Below are 19,457 nucleotides of genomic sequence, written 5' to 3'. Positions count from 1 at the left end.
AAATAGAGATGCTGCATTGACTAGTTTCATGTTGGTGATTATTTGTAAAGATTACAGTTAAGCAAATTAGAGGAGGTCGGGAATCGTGCAAACAAAGAACTGAAGATTCATTTCAGGGGGAACTTGCTGGAGATAATGCAAACCTAAATCATCAATCTAGGGGGAATTAATTGAAGATATCGAGTACTTGATAGAAGTTACAGCATATTCAAACACGGTTCTCATATTTGAAGATCAAAATTCGATAGTGACATGTAAGGGGGAATTTCTTAGTGCATATTATATACGATCGCCACTGTGCGAATATGCTAGATACAACATGTGTTGAATAGTGTATAGTTACGGAAAGAAACAAACACATGAGACCTTGGAGAGGATGAGAGCACTTCCATACGGATGAGACTCATTCGCACGGATGAAGATCATCCGCATAGAAAAGACACATCTGCACGGATGTGTTCATCCTCACCAAACTCCATGTATAAATAGGGTCATGTGTTCGTTAGATGTTAAGTTTTGGACGTTATAGGGGAAATGCTGAAGAGATTGCATGATGCTCTCTCCAGCTTGTTTGTTACTGATGTATACACTTTTGGTATGAAATGGAACCTTCTACTTAGGACCATTATTACTAGATTTCTACCAAATTAGTTCACTACTAGAAAAAACACCTTTCTTGACATGCATTGCATGTCATAAAAGGGTCTTTATGACAACAAATGCGAGTCGTTGATTGATGAGTCATAAATTAACATGACATGCATTTGTGTGTCACACATTTAATGATACGCATTCATGACACACATTCATGACACTCATTTTATGACACCTTTTAATGACACACATTCATGACACTCATTTTATGACACTTTTTAATGACACACGTTCATGACAAACATTTATGACACATATGTATGACATTCATTTACGCGTGTCATGCTTTTAATTGTATAATTTTTTTATAAAATTACTAATTTGCCCTCGATACATGTATAATAACAAAAACAATAAATTTTTTTCATAAAACAAATACACACACACACACACACACACATATATATATATATATATATATATATATATATATATATATATATATATATATATATATATATATATATATATATATATATATATACTAAAACAATCCATTACATAATCATTTGTCAAGTATACTACAAATATTTTAACGTTAACAAAAAAAGAATTGTTTGTCAATACATTATCAACACCTAAAATACGATTTATAACTTAAAAATAGAGTTAACCACATAAGTCGACCAATCTTCACGAATGCCATCCATATCCGCAGTCGAGTATTCTTCTACTCCTTCCCCAACCTGAGACAACAATTAAATAAAATAAATCTTAAAAATCAGAATTTAATCCTAATATATGAATTTAAGCATTTGTTTGGATATATAAGTACATATTTCTCTAATATAAGTACATATTTCTCTAATATACAGACTAAAATATGCCTAAACTTACATTATCATTGTCAAGTATTTCAACTCCTTCGTAAGCTATCTCCTTCATGAACTTCATCACATAGGAGCCGCATTCAGTACCTCCTGTCTGACGTGGACACTACCACAATTAAAAATATCAAGAAATGTGAAACCATTGCGATTTAAGTTTAAACTAAAGGGTGTCAATATTTACAATATCATTACAACCACAATTTACATAAGAGATTAAGTTCTTACCCTAGCGTTAATCCATACGAGTTTAACCCTTATGTTGGCACCACTTTCTGAAGCATACACGACCATTACCCTGTAAAAAATAAAAATTATATCAAAGTATATTCAAACTCTTTTATCATCCATTATGATAATTTGTATTACTTACGTATCAATAATTTGCCTCAACTGCTCATCGACACTTCTAGGCCGTAAGGAATCAAGATAATAGCAAGTAGTTGTTTTCAGGTTTAGTACTGCCAACACTCAATGGTTTCTTCAAAATCCAAAATCCAAAATTCAATCAAAATAAATTAAGATAATAGGCCTTTACGAATACTTATTTAAAAGGAAAATCAAACCCGGGGTTGTAGGGCAATAGGATGATGTCATTGCCCTTTCTTTTATACAATGGATCTGCAACCGCTCTACTTGCATCCTCGATGTGTTTGGGTTTGCGTTGATCAGCCCGCAAAATTGCAGACGGGTTCATAAAACATATTCCACAATCATGTATTTGCTCTTTCTTAATTTGCTCATACAGGAACCTGCAGTTAACATATATAAACCGAATCAATAAATAATTTTGTTTTACGAACGGTAATTTATACTAGATTTAGGTACTTACATTATATGAGAAGTGATGACTGTAAAAGCACCGGATCGATGACGAACATCAAACATTGCACTTGATTCAAGACATGAAGAACAAAATATGAAGAACAAGATAGAAATATGTAGAAGATGAATCCTTTTATTGAATCAGTCATCACAGATTACACAAACCAAAGGAGTATACATCATCTACAAGCTGGTTTAGATCACAAAGATCTAAACCCTAGCTTTCTCTCACTAACACATAGTCTCTCTCTCTCTAGAATTCACACACAGGAGGAACAAGTTGGGAGTGGAGCACAAAGCTCTCTCTGAATTCGTTGCCCTAATCTACACAATACACACATATACATAGGCTAGGGACTAAACCTCGAACAAACCAATTCTCCACCAAAACTCAGACAAAACTAGTCTATACAAACTCTGACTAAACAAAAACTCTTTCTAAACATAAACTCTTTCTAAACATAAACTCTTTCCAATCATAAACTCTTTCCAAGCATAAACTCTTTCCAATCATAAACTCTTTCCAATCATAAACTCTTTCCCAACATAAACTCTTTCCAAACCTTGGACAAAGCTCTCCCTAGGAACTTCTTAGGGACAAAGTTTGGGCACTTGTACACTAAAGACCCTAACAATTGGAAGCCATACACTTTTCACCCAAAGTGCATTAACAACTCCCCCTTGATCAATGCAGGTCTTCATGTGGTCTTGAATTCTTCGTTATGGTTGACTTTAACTTGGACTTCTGCTTTGGTTGACCAGAACTGATAAGCGACAGTTACCCGGCAGGAACTGCACTTACAGTTCGTTAAGGAAATTCACTGATCAAGGGGGAGTTTGTTAATGCACTTTAGGTGATAAGTGCATGACTCCCATGTTACCAATGGAAGTTTGAAGATCTCAAGTTCAATAAAGACCATGCACTGATCAAGGGGGAGTTTGTTAATGCACTTTTGGGTGATAAGTGCAAGGCTTCCAACATTTAGGGTCTTTATTGAACAATGTCCAAAGTTTGGAAAGAGTTTATGTTGGAAAGAGTTTATTTTGGAAAGAGTTTATGGCTAGAAAGAGTTTATGGCTAGAAAGAGTTTATTTTGGAAAGAGTTTATGGCTAGAAAGAGTTTATGGCTAGAAAGAGTTTATTTTGGAAAGAGTTTATTTTTAGACAGAGTTTATATAGACTAGCTTTGTCTGAGTTTTGTATAGATTAGGCTTGTCTGAGTTTTGTGGCAAAAACTCTGTGTTGGCTTTGTGCTCTATGTTTTGTCCGGGCTTTCTATTTAGTGTTGAAAGTCCGGGTTTCACCTTGTATATATACTTTAATATGGAATAGACAAGGTAACGATTTCTGTGTGAATTTCTGTGCCCTAATCATTGTGCTTTTTGTCTGGCGGCGCTTTGTGTGAGTGACGTCATTCATCTTCATCAAGAATACTCAGTGTATTCTTGATTTCTCTCTCAAATCCTTGCATTCTTGTGTTTCATCTACAGTGGTTGATCATCAGGTGGATTCCGCACACCTGTTGGTTGCTTTAGCTGAGTGAGATCTTGGATTAGGAGGCCTTACACGCAGACCGGTACAATCAGGATAATAGAAACTTAATGGGGGTTTGGAATCGGTCGATAAGCCCAAGCTTGGCCGAAGAATTACTGGAATGGCACGAGTTGATAGGGCTCCTCGATAATATCACTTTGTCCGATGGCAAAGATTGTTGGGAATGGTTGGGAGGTAATGTATAGGATCGTATTCGGCCCTGTTTGAGTTGATCAGAAGAATTCCTATCCAAAACAAGAGACGGAAACTAATGCTTTGGTGTGATTACAGCTGTATTCACTTTAAACTGTTGTTGAATTGATTACGAAAGCAGTTACAAGTCCTGACAACACTTCGGCAGCACTTCTGCAACACCTCGAAAATTCATGTCCAATAATGTATTGACACGTGTCATAAGCTTTGAACGTGTGAAAGATTACGTATGAAGGACTAAAGTTGACAAACAAGGAAAGTATGTGAACGTAAGGGTTCAAGATGTCAACATCGGATAAATATATCTTTCAATAACCCTACATGATGTTTATACCCTTAAACGAATAAATCATGGATCATACGAAGCCAATTGTGAAAGAAAGTGAGGAATTACAAACTACAGGGGCTAAATGTGTCAACATGTTTAAAGTATACCTCTGAGTGATCTTTTAGCAGACCCAAAGCTTTGTAATGGTTAATTATACTCACAAGAATGCGTGATAAAAATTTCACAAGGTTTCGATAAAGTATGAGAAAGTTATGATAATATTCGTATGTGAGGGGTTAAAAGCGTCAAACTGCAAAAGTATGTCAATTCGTAAGGTTTCGGACCTTCCGGAATATGACCATGAGTTTATTATACTCTAATTAACCTTTAGATAGCTTAGATATAGGCTTAGAGGTGTTTGGTGCGCAAAAATAAACTTTTATGTCATGCAGGGACTAAAAGTGTCAAAAAGTGCACAAGTTTGCACTTTCGCGCATATCTTGCATTCTGAATATCCCCGGACACCAAAAATTTATGTAAGCACTAAAATATTTTATTTTAGTGTTTGGCTTGATAAAATTCCATTCGTCGCATAATTTGGATCGTTTTTAGCGTCCGTCCGTGTTTCGTCGTAATTAGCCGAACAACGGGACCGTACGACCAAACGAACCGACATCCGGCATATTTTTGAGCATGTTTCATGTTCCCTATGCTTAGGCATCATTGTAGAGCCTTAAAAATGGTTTAACGGGCCTCAAACGTGTCGGGAATGACAACTATCAAGTGCAGGGGCCAAAAGTGACAAGTTCTGAAACTGGCCATGTGCAGGTCAGGTCCTTACGGACCGTATGAAGGACCTTATGGTCCGTAAAGCATTGCCAGTAACCAGATTTTGAAAACCAGCTTTGGTTTTGCTCTTGTCTCTCAATCCTTGATTCTAGGGGCTGGTTTTTGTGCACCCATGGTTTCCTAAATCAGGGGGCACACTTGTAAGGCCAAGATCGAATCACGTTTATCGATGAACGATCCTAACGGCTCTCAAAAACCTATATATACCCCCCTTTGTTTTGGGTTTCACTTGCACCTTCCTTTCATTCTGAATTCTCTGCATTCTTGAGGGTCTTGAGCTTCTTGAGAACCTCTTCCAAGTCCTTTGGACTTATGTAAGTGATTCCTTTCATGCTTAGTTATTTGTTTAGCATTTAAACCGAAAAGTCAAGCGTTATCGATAAACACTTTGACTTTTAATCGGTTGAGCCATTGTTCGCGTCGAACATGGCTACGTGATCGTAATTAGGTAGGTAATTAACCCTCTAAAGGGCACCTCCTAATTACCACGTTTACTTAGTTTAATTGTCGGGTCAAATTAAAGTTAATCGGGTTTGTTTTAAATAAAATTCATAACTAATGATATAAAAGTTATAAAAATCAGTTTTGTCACTTAATGACTTGGTAAATATTAGTTGAACATGTCTAAGCATGATTCAACCCGACAATTCTAAGTATAGGCTCGGTTCGCGACCGAAAGTCGCAAGGTTTGACCTTTGCTTTGACTTTCAGTTCTGACCCGAATTAGCTTGAGTTTATTTATGCCTTAGGGTCCTTTGTGATCATGTTATATGATAGTATAACCCCCCAAAGTTATACTACTTGGTTCTTTAGAATTAAAGACCATCGCATGTTTCCATAATGCCTAAATGTGACCATAATGCCCTTTAATGTTAAAACAATATTTTTGAAGATGTGAAAGGACTAAAACCTTTATTACTGATCTATAAGCATGTCCATAAAGTTTCACATCAGTTTGAGGTCTAGATTAGGAGGTATGCTCATTAGCGTAATTAAGAAGCTTTTCGGTAAATAAACCGTACGTTTAGCATATAGCCTATCTAAACCCAATTTTAATACCAAACTTTTTACCCACTGATGTAAATGTAATATTTTAGGATTTTTGAAGATTTTTATTTATTTTTAGGCTGAACATAACCCAGAGTTCTAAGCTTAATTTTGTAGTTGTCGGTTTTACCCTTTAAGCCATAAAAGGAGTTTTACCCAACCTTTTGATACCAAATCTTTTTCTATTAATATAATATGATAAATAGAATTTGTTAAGCCTTCTGGAATAGTAAAAATATCAGCTTCCCTTTAGGAACCCGGAAATAGCTCAAATCGCCATTTTAAGCGTTTTTACGCGTTTCCAGCGCGTAGTATGTATTAAAACCATTTTAGGTGTATAAGACTTGATACCTACTGATGTTTTAAGTAAACTTTCATACTTTAGCAGTAAGCAAAAGTCTTAAGCTCAGAATCCCAGTTTTGACCTTTTAAGCTTATGTGAAATTACCAAAATGCCCTTAAGATGCATAGTTTGGTTATAAGTGATAAATTTCACATATAGGTTATACCCTACTGATGTAACTTAGTAAATTAAGTATTTTTACTAATATAATCAGACCCGAAACTCAGATTACTATTTAACCTCTTTTATAACCTTAAAAATGACCAAAATACCCCTAAGGGGCATAAATTGGTTTTAAACTCGTTTTGGGCATAATGGAAGATATCCTACTGATATCACAACATATCAAAGGCATATTAACTTGTGGAACATGTTCATGACTCTTATGGTTACCCGTTACGCATGTTTCGCGTTCGGATCGGCGTATGTGACTAGTTTGCATATATAAGCCGAAACGGGTCAAACCAAATCGTTTTTGTCTCAATATTCAGAATGTGATTAAGTTACCCATATTAAACAAGTATTCAAGCTTGTTGGGTCAAAACCACATTCTAAGCCGGTCTTCGCTTTATCATGCGTTTGAACCGTGTATTCCTTTTGAAAACTAACCGGTCTAAGTCTAAGCTTAATTAAAGACCCGTTAGGATTCTAATAGGTTATTAAAAACCTTCGTTCCAGATTAGGAGCCCAGTAAAAGCTATCTGTACTTTCTGATTTGATATACGGCTGGGTTTGAATTTATATTCAGCTCAGGTAGATACTCTTAACTTATTTTCCCTATACGGGCTTGGGATACGGTGCTATAAAAGTACCGCTTGGTCGGGTGTATGTAGTCATTTAAATCGGATTATGATTGATGTATTTACATAACCTGTTTGATATGTATTATTTGGTGTATGGCCCTTGGGGGTTAAATGACCATGTCCCGGATATCCTTGGCATCATCATGAAATGGCCACGACCTAAGCACGGGGTGTAGGCGTACACCTGAAAGCTGCATTATGTAAAAACTGGTATCCCACTATAAGGAATCGACCTTGTGGGCATTATACCTGTGGCGTGTCAGTTAACTTAAGTCCGGCCCTACAAACCGGCCCTAATGGACGACAAATGAGTAAAACTGTATACAAGATTATTTTGAATAATTGTCCCAAGTTATAAAATATTTTTGCCGAAGTGCATTTAAATCAATTTTCAAACTCTTTTCAAAATGAGTCAGTTAATTTGTATTTACCAGTGCAAACTGACGTATTTTCCAAAAAGGCTAAGTGCAGGTGCTAGACGAAATAGGCTGGCTACTCCAGGCATCATTACTCAAGTCTCGCAAGTTTTAGATGTCAAAGTCTGTTGAACAGTTTTCCTTTTTATTCGATCCGCCTGTGGATCTGTTTCGACTGTGTTGTAATACTCAAACATTACATTTTGTTCAGTTGAAATAAATCTATATCTTTTGCTTCCGCTGTGCATTTTATATGTTGTGTTGTTTGACTATGATGATATCAATGACGTCACGATACTCCCCACCGGGCCCACCGGTGACACGTGGAAAATAGGGGTGTGACAGGTTGGTATCAGAGCCAACACTGAGTGAATTAAACACTAGCCCTTTGTGTTTAATCTCAGTTACACAATTGCACATTCTTGAGTCTAGACAAAGAACTTAGGACTACTCCTGATTGGTTTTGTCCTTTATTTGTTACCTTTGTTATTTTTATGATTAGCTCTTGCATGGGCAAGTCATTTTTAGAAGACCCATTTAGGGCAACCATTTCTATAATAACATAATTCCTTTTCTATAAAGATCTACCATTGTGATAAAATGGCAAAATCTAAAAAGGGACAAGACCTAGCTCGGGATAGGGCCAAGATGGTAGTTCCTCAATTTGATTCAGATCCTTGTTAACATCTCAAATTAGGATTGCTCTGCGTTTAATATTAAAAGAATCTTAAAGGTAAAACCTAGCCTAAATGTCATTGCAGACATGGCCAAGATGGTACAACCTATTCAAAAAGATTCAAACCTTGTTAACATCTGAAAGTATGTTAATATGCTTGACGAAGTGTGATTCGATAAAATCACATAAGTCATTATTAAAAAGGGTTATTCTAAATTCCCTTATTTATATAACCATCCCTTAAGGATGAAGTGCCCACAGGCTATAATTAGCGTCCTCTGGGACCAAAGACAGTGGTAGCCTGTAACTCCCTGTCAAGAAAAGGTAATGAACTTTGATTCAACCTTAATACCTCGATTCTTTGAAATCCTGATTTAATAATTAAATCTGTCTACGTGACTAGGCCTTTTTGTGCTATTATATATAACTTAGGGTTATCCTGGATAATTAACTAAAATGGGTATTATAAACCATAGTTAATAAATCGTTTAAAACAATGGAACTGTATAAGCATCTATATGTAAACCTTGCCCTTGTTTTATTTTATGTAGCAATTAAAGCTACATGGCGAGGTCGGAGGAAGTGAACAGTCATTCCCTGGAAAACGATGATGATATGGTTAATATAACCAAAGGCGAGCTCCGTACACTGATTGATACAGCTGTGTCTAAAGCTGTAAAGGAGCAATTCAAGGAGGTTAGTGAGACGTATAGTAGAACCTCTCCGGTACCCCACTCTAAGTCTGTTCCTAAGACTCATTCAGAAGCTCATAGCAAGCCACCCTCGAAGAAGGATGGACCTAAGAAAGAGGATGTCGAACATTCCTCAAACCAACATAGTGTTCCATCCAAGAGAATAGTGTTCGATGATGAGCCACGTACCAAGTCTTGTACTTATAAGTACTTTGTTTCCTGCAAACCCCGGGATTTCACTGGGGAGAAAGGAGCAATTGATTGTATGACTTGGTTAGATGAAATGGAGACTATTGTTGATATTAGCGGTTGTGCTGAAAGGGATATAGTGAAGTATGTATCCCAATCATTCAAGGGAGAGGCACTGGCATGGTGGAAGTCTCTCATTCAAGCTGCTGGGAAGATCCCACTCTATAATATGTCATGGGAGCAGTTTGTTGTTCTCATTAAGGAGAACTATTGTCCACAGCATGAGGTGGAAAGGATTGAATCGGATTTCTTATCATTGGTGATGCAGAATTTAGATTGTCAAGCTTACCTCACCAGTTTCAATACCATGTCTGGATTGGTTCCTTACCTGGTGACACCAGAGCCCAAGAGGATTGCTCGCTTTATTGGGGGTCTAGCCCCAGAAATCAAAGCCAGTGTTAAGGCTTTGAGACCTACTACTTTTAGATCAGTTGCTGATCTATCTCTATCCCTCACCTTAGATGCGGTCAGGCTGAGATCGCTCAAGAACTCAGAGGAGAGTAAGAGGAAGCATGAGGATGATACCTCACGAAGGTCTGAGAAGAAGCATAAAGGTAATTCGGACCATAAGAAAGAATCTGGGTCCAACAAGGGTAACCAGCAAACTGAAGAAAAGCCAAAGTGCTCGACTTGCCAAAAACGCCACTTTGGAAAATGCAGGCTTGAGACCAAGTCTCAATCAGGATCACCTGCATGTGGGTTATGCAAGTCTAAGGAGCATAAGACTATTGATTGCAAAAGGATCAAAGATGCTACCTGCTACGGCTGTAACGAGAAGGGGCACATTAAGACTAACTGCCCTAAATACGCTAAGAAGCCTGAGGAAGCCAAGAAGACCAATGCTAGGGTCTTCCAAATGAACGTGCAGGAGGCCATTCAGGACGACAACGTGATCACAGGTACCTTTCTCATAAATGATGTATATGCTAGAGTACTGTTTGATTCTGGCGCTGATAAGTCGTTCATAGATAACAAGTTCTGTAAGTTGTTGAATTTACCTGTTAAAACCTTAAGTGTGAAATATGAGGTGGAGTTAGCCGATGGAACCTTAGAAACCGCCTCAACCATGTTAGATGGATGCGTTATATCTTTTAGGAACCACTCTTTTCCTTTGTCCTTGCTTCCTTTAAAATTAGCCGGATTTGATATAGTATTGGGCATGGATTGGTTATCGCATAACCAAGCCCAGATCATCTGCAACAAGAAGCAAGTAGTGATTAAGACTCCGTCTGGTGAGTCACTTACTATTCAAGGAGATACCCAACACGGATTGCCTGAGCAAGTGTCTATGCTCAGGGCATCTAGGTGCATGAAGAAGGGTTGTGTCATTTATATGGCACAAGTAACAGTCGACGAGCAGAAGCCCAGGATTGAAGATATTCCAGTCATTTCTGAATACCCTGAAGTTTTCCCTGAAGAACTACCTGGTTTGCCACTAGATAGGCAAGTGGAATTCAGAATTGATATCATCCCCGGAGCAGCGCCTGTTGCGAGAACACCTTATAGGTTGGCACCAACAGAGATGAAGGAATTGAGGACGCAGCTAGATGATTTGCTAGCCAAGGGTTTTATAAGACCTAGTTCGTCCCCTTGGGGAGCGCCAATCTTATTTGTTAAGAAGAAGGATGGATCAATGCGTCTATGCATTGATTACCGCGAGCTTAATAAGGTTACTATCAAGAATAGGTACCCTTTGCCCAGGATCGATGATCTATTCGATCAGCTTCAAGGGGCAAGCTACTTCTCCAAGATTGATTTGAGGTCAGGCTACCATCAATTGAAGGTTAAAGATGAAGACGTACACAAGACTGCGTTTAGGACTCGCTACGGTCATTATGAGTTCTTAGTGATGCCTTTTGGGCTCACTAATGCACCTGCCGCATTCATGGATCTCATGAATCGCGTCTGCAAGCCTTACTTGGATAAATTTGTCATTGTCTTCATCGATGACATTCTCATATACTCAAAGAGTCAAGCTGACCATGAGAAGCACCTCTGTTGCATTCTGAAGCTACTTCAGCAGGAGAGACTTTATGCCAAGTTCTCGAAGTGTGAATTTTGGCTTCGTGAAGTCCAATTCCTTGGACATGTTGTGAGTGAGCGTGGTATCCAAGTAGATCCCGCTAAAGTTGAAGCTGTCATGAACTGGCAAGAGCCAAAGACGTCCATAGAGATCCGCAGTTTCTTAGGATTGGCCGGGTACTACAGACGATTTATCGAGAACTTCTTAAGAATTGCAGCACCCCTGACTTTGCTGACTTGCAAGAATAGTAAGTTCAATTGGGGGCCTAAGCAGCAAGAATCCTTCGATATATTGAAGCAAAAGTTAAGCAACGCTCCTGTTCTGACGTTGCCTGATGGAATTGATGAGTTTGTAGTATATTGTGATGCATCACACGCCGGGATGGGGTGTGTGCTTATGCAGAAAGGCAAGGTCATTGCCTATGCTTCACGTCAGTTAAAGGTGCACGAAAGGAATTACACCACCCATGACTTGGAGCTGGGTGCCGTTGTGTTTGCACTAAAACTGTGGAGGCATTACTTGTATGGAACCAAGTGTGTGATCTATTCAGATCACAAGAGCCTTCAACACCTGTTCAACCAGAAGGATTTGAACATGAGGCAGCGACGCTGGATGGAAACTCTGAATGATTATGATTGTGAGATAAGATACCATCCAGGTAAGGTAAATGTGGTTGCTGATGCCTTAAGCAGAAAGGAAAGAGTGAAGCCTATAAGAATCAATGCCAAGAGCATTGAGATCAAGAAAAGTTTGAATGAAAGATTGTTAGCAGCACAGAAGGAAGCAGTGCTGGAAGCTAACTATCCTGATGAGAAGCTAGGAGTAACTGAGGAGCAGTTATCCTGCGGAAAGGACGGAATCCTAAGATTAAATGGACGAATATGGGTTCCTGTTTATGGAGGACTTCGGGATGTTATCCTCCAGGAAGCCCACAGTTCCAAATATTCCGTTCATCCTGGAGCCGATAAGATGTACCAGGATCTAAGGGCTAATTATTGGTGGATAGGCTTGAAAAAGTCTATAGCCACTTATGTAGCTAAATGCTTGACGTGTGCTCAAGTTAAAGCTGAGCATCAGAAACCGTCAGGATTACTGCAACAACCTGAAATTCCCACTTGGAAATGGGAAATGGTGATGATGGATTTCATCACCAAATTGCCTAAGACTAAGAAAGGAAATGATACTATTTGGGTGATAGTAGATAGACTGACTAAGTCAGCACATTTCCTACCTATTGAGGAAACTTACAGTTCCGACATGTTGGCCCAGTTATATGTTGATAAGATTGTGTCTCTGCATGGAGTACCAGTGGCTATTATCTCGGACAGAGATACCAGATACACATCTCATTTTTGGAAAAGTTTCCAATAGTCTTTGGGCACGCGATTAAATTTCAGTACGGCTTACCATCCTCAGACGGATGGGCAAAGTAAGCGTACCATTCAAACCCTGGAAGACATGCTACGTGCATGTGTGATTGATTTAGGGGGGTAGCTGGGATAGGCACCTGCCTTTGATCGAGTTCTCCTACAATAACAGCTACCATACCAGCATTAAGGCTGCGCCTTTTGAGGCACTATATGGTAGAAAGTGCAGAACACCCATTTGTTGGGCAGAAGTAGGAGAAGCTCAATTATCAGGACCAGATATAGTCTTGGAAACGACGGACAAGATTGTCCAGATTCGTGATCGCCTAAAAGCTGCCAGAGATAGGCAGAAGAGCTATGCTGATGAAAGGCGAAAACCCCTCAAGTTCGAGGTTGGTGATAAGGTTTTGCTTAAAGTATCACCTTGGAAAGGGGTAATGCGATTTGGCAAGAAAGGTAAGTTAAGCCCAAGATATATAGGACCATTCGAGATCATCGAATGTGTTGGATCAGTGGCTTACAAGTTAAACTTACCTGAAGAGCTCAGTGGCATTCATAATGTCTTCCACATCTGCAATCTGAAGAAATGTCTAGCTGATGAGTCGCTAGTCATACCACATACGGATGTGCATATAGATGAGAGCTTGAAATTTGTGGAGAAACCTTTGTCGATTGAGGATCGACAGGTTAAGAAGCTTCGGAGAAAGCATGTGCCTATTGTAAAGGTCAAATGGGATGCCCGCAGAGGACCCGAGTATACGTGGGAGGTAGAGTCCACAATGAAAGAAAAGTACCCTCATTTGTTTCAGTAAATCTCGAGGTCGAGATTTCTTTTAAGGGGGTGAGGATGTAACACCTCGAAAATTCATGTCCAATAATGTATTGACACGTGTCATAAGCTTTGAACGTGTGAAAGATTACGTATGAAGGACTAAAGTTGACAAACAAGGAAAGTATGTGAACGTAAGGGTTCAAGATGTCAACATCGGATAAATATAACTTTCAATAACCCTACATGATGTTTATACCCTTAAACGAATAAATCATGGATCATACGAAGCCAATTGTGAAAGAAAGTGAGGAATTACAAACTACAGGGGCTAAATGTGTCAACATGTTTAAAGTATACCTCTGAGTGATCTTTTAGCAGACCCAAAGCTTTTTAATGGTTAATTATACTCACAAGAATGCGTGATAAAAATTTCACAAGGTTTCGATAAAGTATGAGAAAGTTATGACAATATTCGTATGTGAGGGGTTAAAAGCGTCAAACTGCAAAAGTATGTCCATTCGTAAGGTTTCGGACCTTCCGGAATATGACCATGAGTTTAGTATACTCTAATTAACCTTTAGATAGCTTAGATATAGGCTTAGAGGTGTTTGGTGCGCAAAAATAAACTTTTATGTCATGGAGGGACTAAAAGTGTCAAAAAGTGCACAAGTTTGCACTTTCGCGCATATCTTGCATTCTGAATATCCCCGGACACCCAAAAATTTATGTAAGCACTAAAATATTTTATTTTAGTGTTTGGCTTGATAAAATTCCATTCGTCGCGTAATTTGGATTGTTTTTAGCGTCCGTCCGTGTTTCGTCGTAATTAGCCGAACAACGGGACCGTACGACCAAACGAACCGACATCTAGCATATTTTTGAGCATGTTTCATGTTCCCTATGCTTAGTCATCATTGTAGAGCCTTAAAAATGGCTTAACGGGCCTCAAACGTGTCGGGAATGACAACTATCAAGTGTAGGGGCCAAAAGTGACAACTATCATGTGCAGGTCAGGTCCTTACGGACCGTATGAAGGACCTTACGGTCCGTAAAGCATTGCCACTAACCAGATTTTGAAAACCAGCTTTGGTTTTGCTCTTGTCTCTCAATCCTTGATTCTAGGGGCTGGTTTTTGTGCACCCATGGTTTCCTAAATCAGGGGGCACACTTGTAAGGCCAAGATCGAATCACGTTTATCGATGAACGATCCTAACGGCTCTCAAAAACCTATATATACCCCCCTTTGTTTTGGGTTTCACTTGCACCTTCCTTCCATTCTGAATTCTCTGCATTCTTGAGGGTCTTGAGCTTCTTGAGAACCTCTTCCAAGTCCTTTGGACTTATGTAAGTGATTCCTTTCATGCTTAGTTATTTGTTTAGCATTTAAACCGAAAAGTCAAGCGTGATCGTAATTAGGTAGGTAATTAACCCTCTAAAGGGCACCTCCTAATTCCCACGTTTACTTAGTTTAATTGTCGGGTCAAATTAAAGTTAATCGGGTTTGTTTTAAATAAAATTTATAACTAATGATATAAAAGCTATAAAAATTAGTTTTGTCACTTAATGACTTGGTAAATATTAGTTGAACATGTCTAAGCATGATTCAACCCGACAATTCTAAGTATAGGCTCGGTTCGCGACCGAAAGTCGCAAGGTTTGACCTTTGCTTTGACTTTCAGTTCTGACCCGAATTAGCTTGAGTTTATTTATGCCTTAGGGTCCTTTGTGATCATGTTATATGATGGTATAACCCCCCAAAGTTATACTACTTGGTTCTTTATAATTAAAGACCATCGCATGTTTCCATAATGCCTAAATGTGACCATAATGCCCTTTAATGTTAAAACAATATTTTTGAAGATGTGAAAGGACTAAAACCTTTATTACTGATCTATAAGCATGTCCACAAAGTTTCACATCAGTTTGAGGTCTAGATTAGGAGATATGCTCATTAGCGTAATTAAGAAGCTTTTCGGTAAATAAACCGTACGTTTAGCATATAGCCTATCTAAACCCAATTTTAATACCAAACATTTTACCCACTGATGTAAATGTAATATTTTAGGATTTTTGAAGATTTTTATTTATTTTTAGGCTGATCATAACCCAGAGTTCTAAGCTTAATTCGGTAGTTGTCGGTTTTACCCTTTAAGCCATAAAAGGAGTTTTACCCAACCTTTTGATACCAAATCTTTTTCTATTAATATAATATGATAAATAGAATATGTTAAGCCTTCTGGAACAGTAAAAATATCAGCTTCCCTTTAGGAACCCGGAAATAGCTCAAATCGCCATTTTAAGCGTTTTTACGCGTTTCCAGCGCGTAGTATGTATTAAAACCATTTTAGGTGTATAAGACTTGATACCTAAGTAAACTTTCATACTTTAGCAGTAAGCAAAAGTCTTAAGCTCAGAATCCCAGTTTTGACCTTTTAAGCCTATGTGAAATTACCAAAATGCCCTTAAGATGCATAGTTTGGTTATAAGTGATAAATTTCACATATAGGTTATACCCTACTGATGTAACTTAGTAAATTAAGTATTTTTACTGATATAATCAGACCCGAAACTCAGATTACTATTTAACCTCTTTTATAACCTTAAAAATGACCAAAATACCCCTAAGGGGCATAAATTGGTTTTAAACTCGTTTTGGGCATAATGGAAGATATCCTACTGATATCACAACATATCAAAGGCATATTAACTTGTGGAACATGTTCATGACTCTGATGGTTACCCGTTACGCATGTTTCGCGTGCGGATCGGCCTATGTGACTAGTTTGCATATATAAGCCGAAACGGGTCAAACCAAATCGTTTTTGTCTCAATATTCAGAATGTGATTAAGTTACCCATATTAAACAAGTATTCAAGCTTGTTGGGTCAAAACCACATTCTAAGCCGATGCGTTTGAACCGTGTATTCCTTTTGAAAACTAACCGGTCTAAGTCTAAGCTTAATTAAAGACCCGTTAGGATTCTAATAGGTTATTAAAAACCTTCGTTCCAGATTAGGAGCCCAGTAAAAGCTATCTGTACTTTCTGATTTGATATACGGCTGGGATTGAATTTATATTCAGCTCAGGTAAATACTCTTAACTTATTTTCCCTATACGGGCTTGGGATACGGTGCTATAAAAGTACCGCTTGGTCGGGTGTATGTAGTCATTTAAATCGGATTGTGATTGATGTATTTACATAACCTGTTTGATATGTATTATTTGGTGTATGGCCCTTGGGGGTTAAATGACCATGTCCCGGATATCCTTAGCATCATTCATGAATTGGCCACGACCTAAGCACGGGGTGTAGGCGTACACCTGACAGCTGCATTATGTAAAAACTGGTATCCCACTATAAGGAATCGACCTTGTGGGCATTATACCTGTGGCGTGTCAGTTAACTTAAGTCCGGCCCTACAAACCGGCCCTAATGGACGACAAATGAGTAAAACTGTATACAAGATTATTTTGAATAATTGTCCCAAGTTATAAAATATTTTTGCCGAAGTGCATTTAAATCAATTTTCAAACTCTTTTCAAAATGAGTCAGTTAAGTTGTATTTACCAGTGCAAACTGATGTATTTTCCAAAAAGGCTAAGTGCAGGTGCTAGACGAAATAGGCTGGGTACTCCAGGCATCATTACTCAAGTCTCGCAAGCTTTGGATGTCAAAGTCTGTTGAACAGTTTTCCTTTTTATTCGATCCGCCTGTGGATCTGTTTCGACTGTGTTGTAACACTCAAACATTACATTTTGTTCAGTTGAAATAAATCTATATCTTTTGCTTCCGCTGTGCATTTTATATGTTGTGTTGTTTGACTATGATGATATCAATGACATCACGATACTCCCCACCGGGCCCACCGGTGACACGTGGAAAATAGGGGTGTGACAACTTCGTGGCTTACTGGAAGACAACACCTACAACTGCTCCTGTGGTTTAGCTTTTACGACCCTATATATAGGAGACATGGTTTCGCTCATACGTTCCTGACATATAAGCGAAACTACATGACTACCATATGAGCGAAACCTGGCTATTGACACAAGAGCGAAACCTAGTCTATGCCACATAAGCGAAACCTATACTAACACAATTTTCTTGATTCTCGTGCCATGTTCTAGCCTATACAACACTAGACTCGATATAAGACGTAGTCGACGGACGTAGTGCACCAACAAACTCCCCCTCGGATGTTGACGGAGTCTTCAGTGTCGAGTCTTTGATTGTCAACCTACAGTCTTTATCAGTCTTCGATCTTCCTCTGAAGTATTTGTCATTGCAAGAATCCTCAATCTCTATCTTCATCATCAACAAACTCCTCTCTCTCGGATGTTGACACGGTGTCTTCAGACTCCCCCTCTCAATCTGCTGGGATCGTAGTCTGGAATCCTCTCATTTACTCTGAAATCATGATCAGGCTCTCATCTGGTTCAGGATCATCACCTGGTACACATTTACCTGCACAATCTCTACCCACACCAAAGTTTCTTTTAAAAAATTAAACTTTCAACTATTTAGAAACTATGTCAGACATTTCATAAAAGATTTGATCTCTGAAAACCTCTTGTAGATACAAAACATTTTCACACTCTCTTCCCAAACCTGTTCTTCATGTGTAGCACTTTAGAATTTTGAAAATCAGCTACTCAACATCAGTTGTGGAAAATCTTTTTGGATTTTTCAAAATTTATGCTAAAACACACTAAAATCTTTTTGATTTTCTGAACAAAAGTAAATGACACCACTTGAAAACAAAATAATGCAGAAATAAAATATTTACAAACAATATTTTTGCGAGTTCGTGCAAGAGGATCATATCAGTTTCTAAGACATATCACCAACACCGTTAAGCTAGATTTCATTTTAAGTTCTAAACAATTTACCTAGATTGTCAGTATGTTTGTCCTCTTAAATTTTCACACAAAGTTCAACTGTTTCGAGATACGCAATTAGTGTCTTAATTACTTAAACTTATTCGTGTGTCCCACTACTTGAATATACTCCCGTATCCAGATCCCAATATTCAATCTTACAGGTGAGTATACTACAGATGATATCTGTCAAGGGGTTATGAGCGAGGGCCGTGAGAGCTCAGGTCGATACTTCCGTATACGCAAAGAGATGACGGCTTCGACTTTCGGTGGGTCCCCTTTAGAGGATCTTTTATTACAACAGCAGCGACTATCAATTTTATTGTTTCATCAGCTTGCTGAGGGCGATGCTATGTTTCAAGCATTTGCGGAAAGCATTATCTGGGGACTAGGTCAGTATTTCCATACAGCAGAAGTCCCGGGATAATACCCCAGATATCACTGAGTATAAAGACCTAGTATCTCAGAATAAGGGACCTTTTAAACAAGATTTCAGGGGTTACCTATATATCCAAGAAGTTGTTTACCCACAGAATAAGCAAGTTTGAATTTAGGTTTATATCTCGTTACAGTTTACTGAATGTGTAAAAACCTACAGACATATCCACAGTAAGATTGTTTATCACATTTAACTTTACATTTCTTTAGCATACTGTGATAGTCCACTGATGTACTATCATTTCTTCTTATATGCAATCAAAACTCATTTTTCAGTTTTATCATGGTTTTGTCTTTTTCAAATTTTCTGATGTTTTTGGATTTTCTAAAATTTTCTTACTCCCCCTAAAATGCAAAAACATTTAAGAAAATTTAAAACAAACTATACAGAACATGACAACTGATATCGAATCGCTTCAATTCTTCATCCGTTTGGCATAAACAATCAGAACTCCCCCTCACAACAAACTATTTTCCCATAATGATTTCAAAACACTCAAGTTTGTTTTAATTAGAATGGATTTTCCGGAAAATAAGTTTTGTCGATTTTACCACTTGTAAAATTGGGGCAAGATCATCACTT

The sequence above is a fragment of the Helianthus annuus genome, chromosome 17 (assembly GCF_002127325.2).
Source record: "Helianthus annuus cultivar XRQ/B chromosome 17, HanXRQr2.0-SUNRISE, whole genome shotgun sequence".
NCBI classification, from domain to species: domain Eukaryota; kingdom Viridiplantae; phylum Streptophyta; class Magnoliopsida; order Asterales; family Asteraceae; genus Helianthus; species Helianthus annuus.
Note: the sequence above shows the minus strand (reverse complement) of the source record.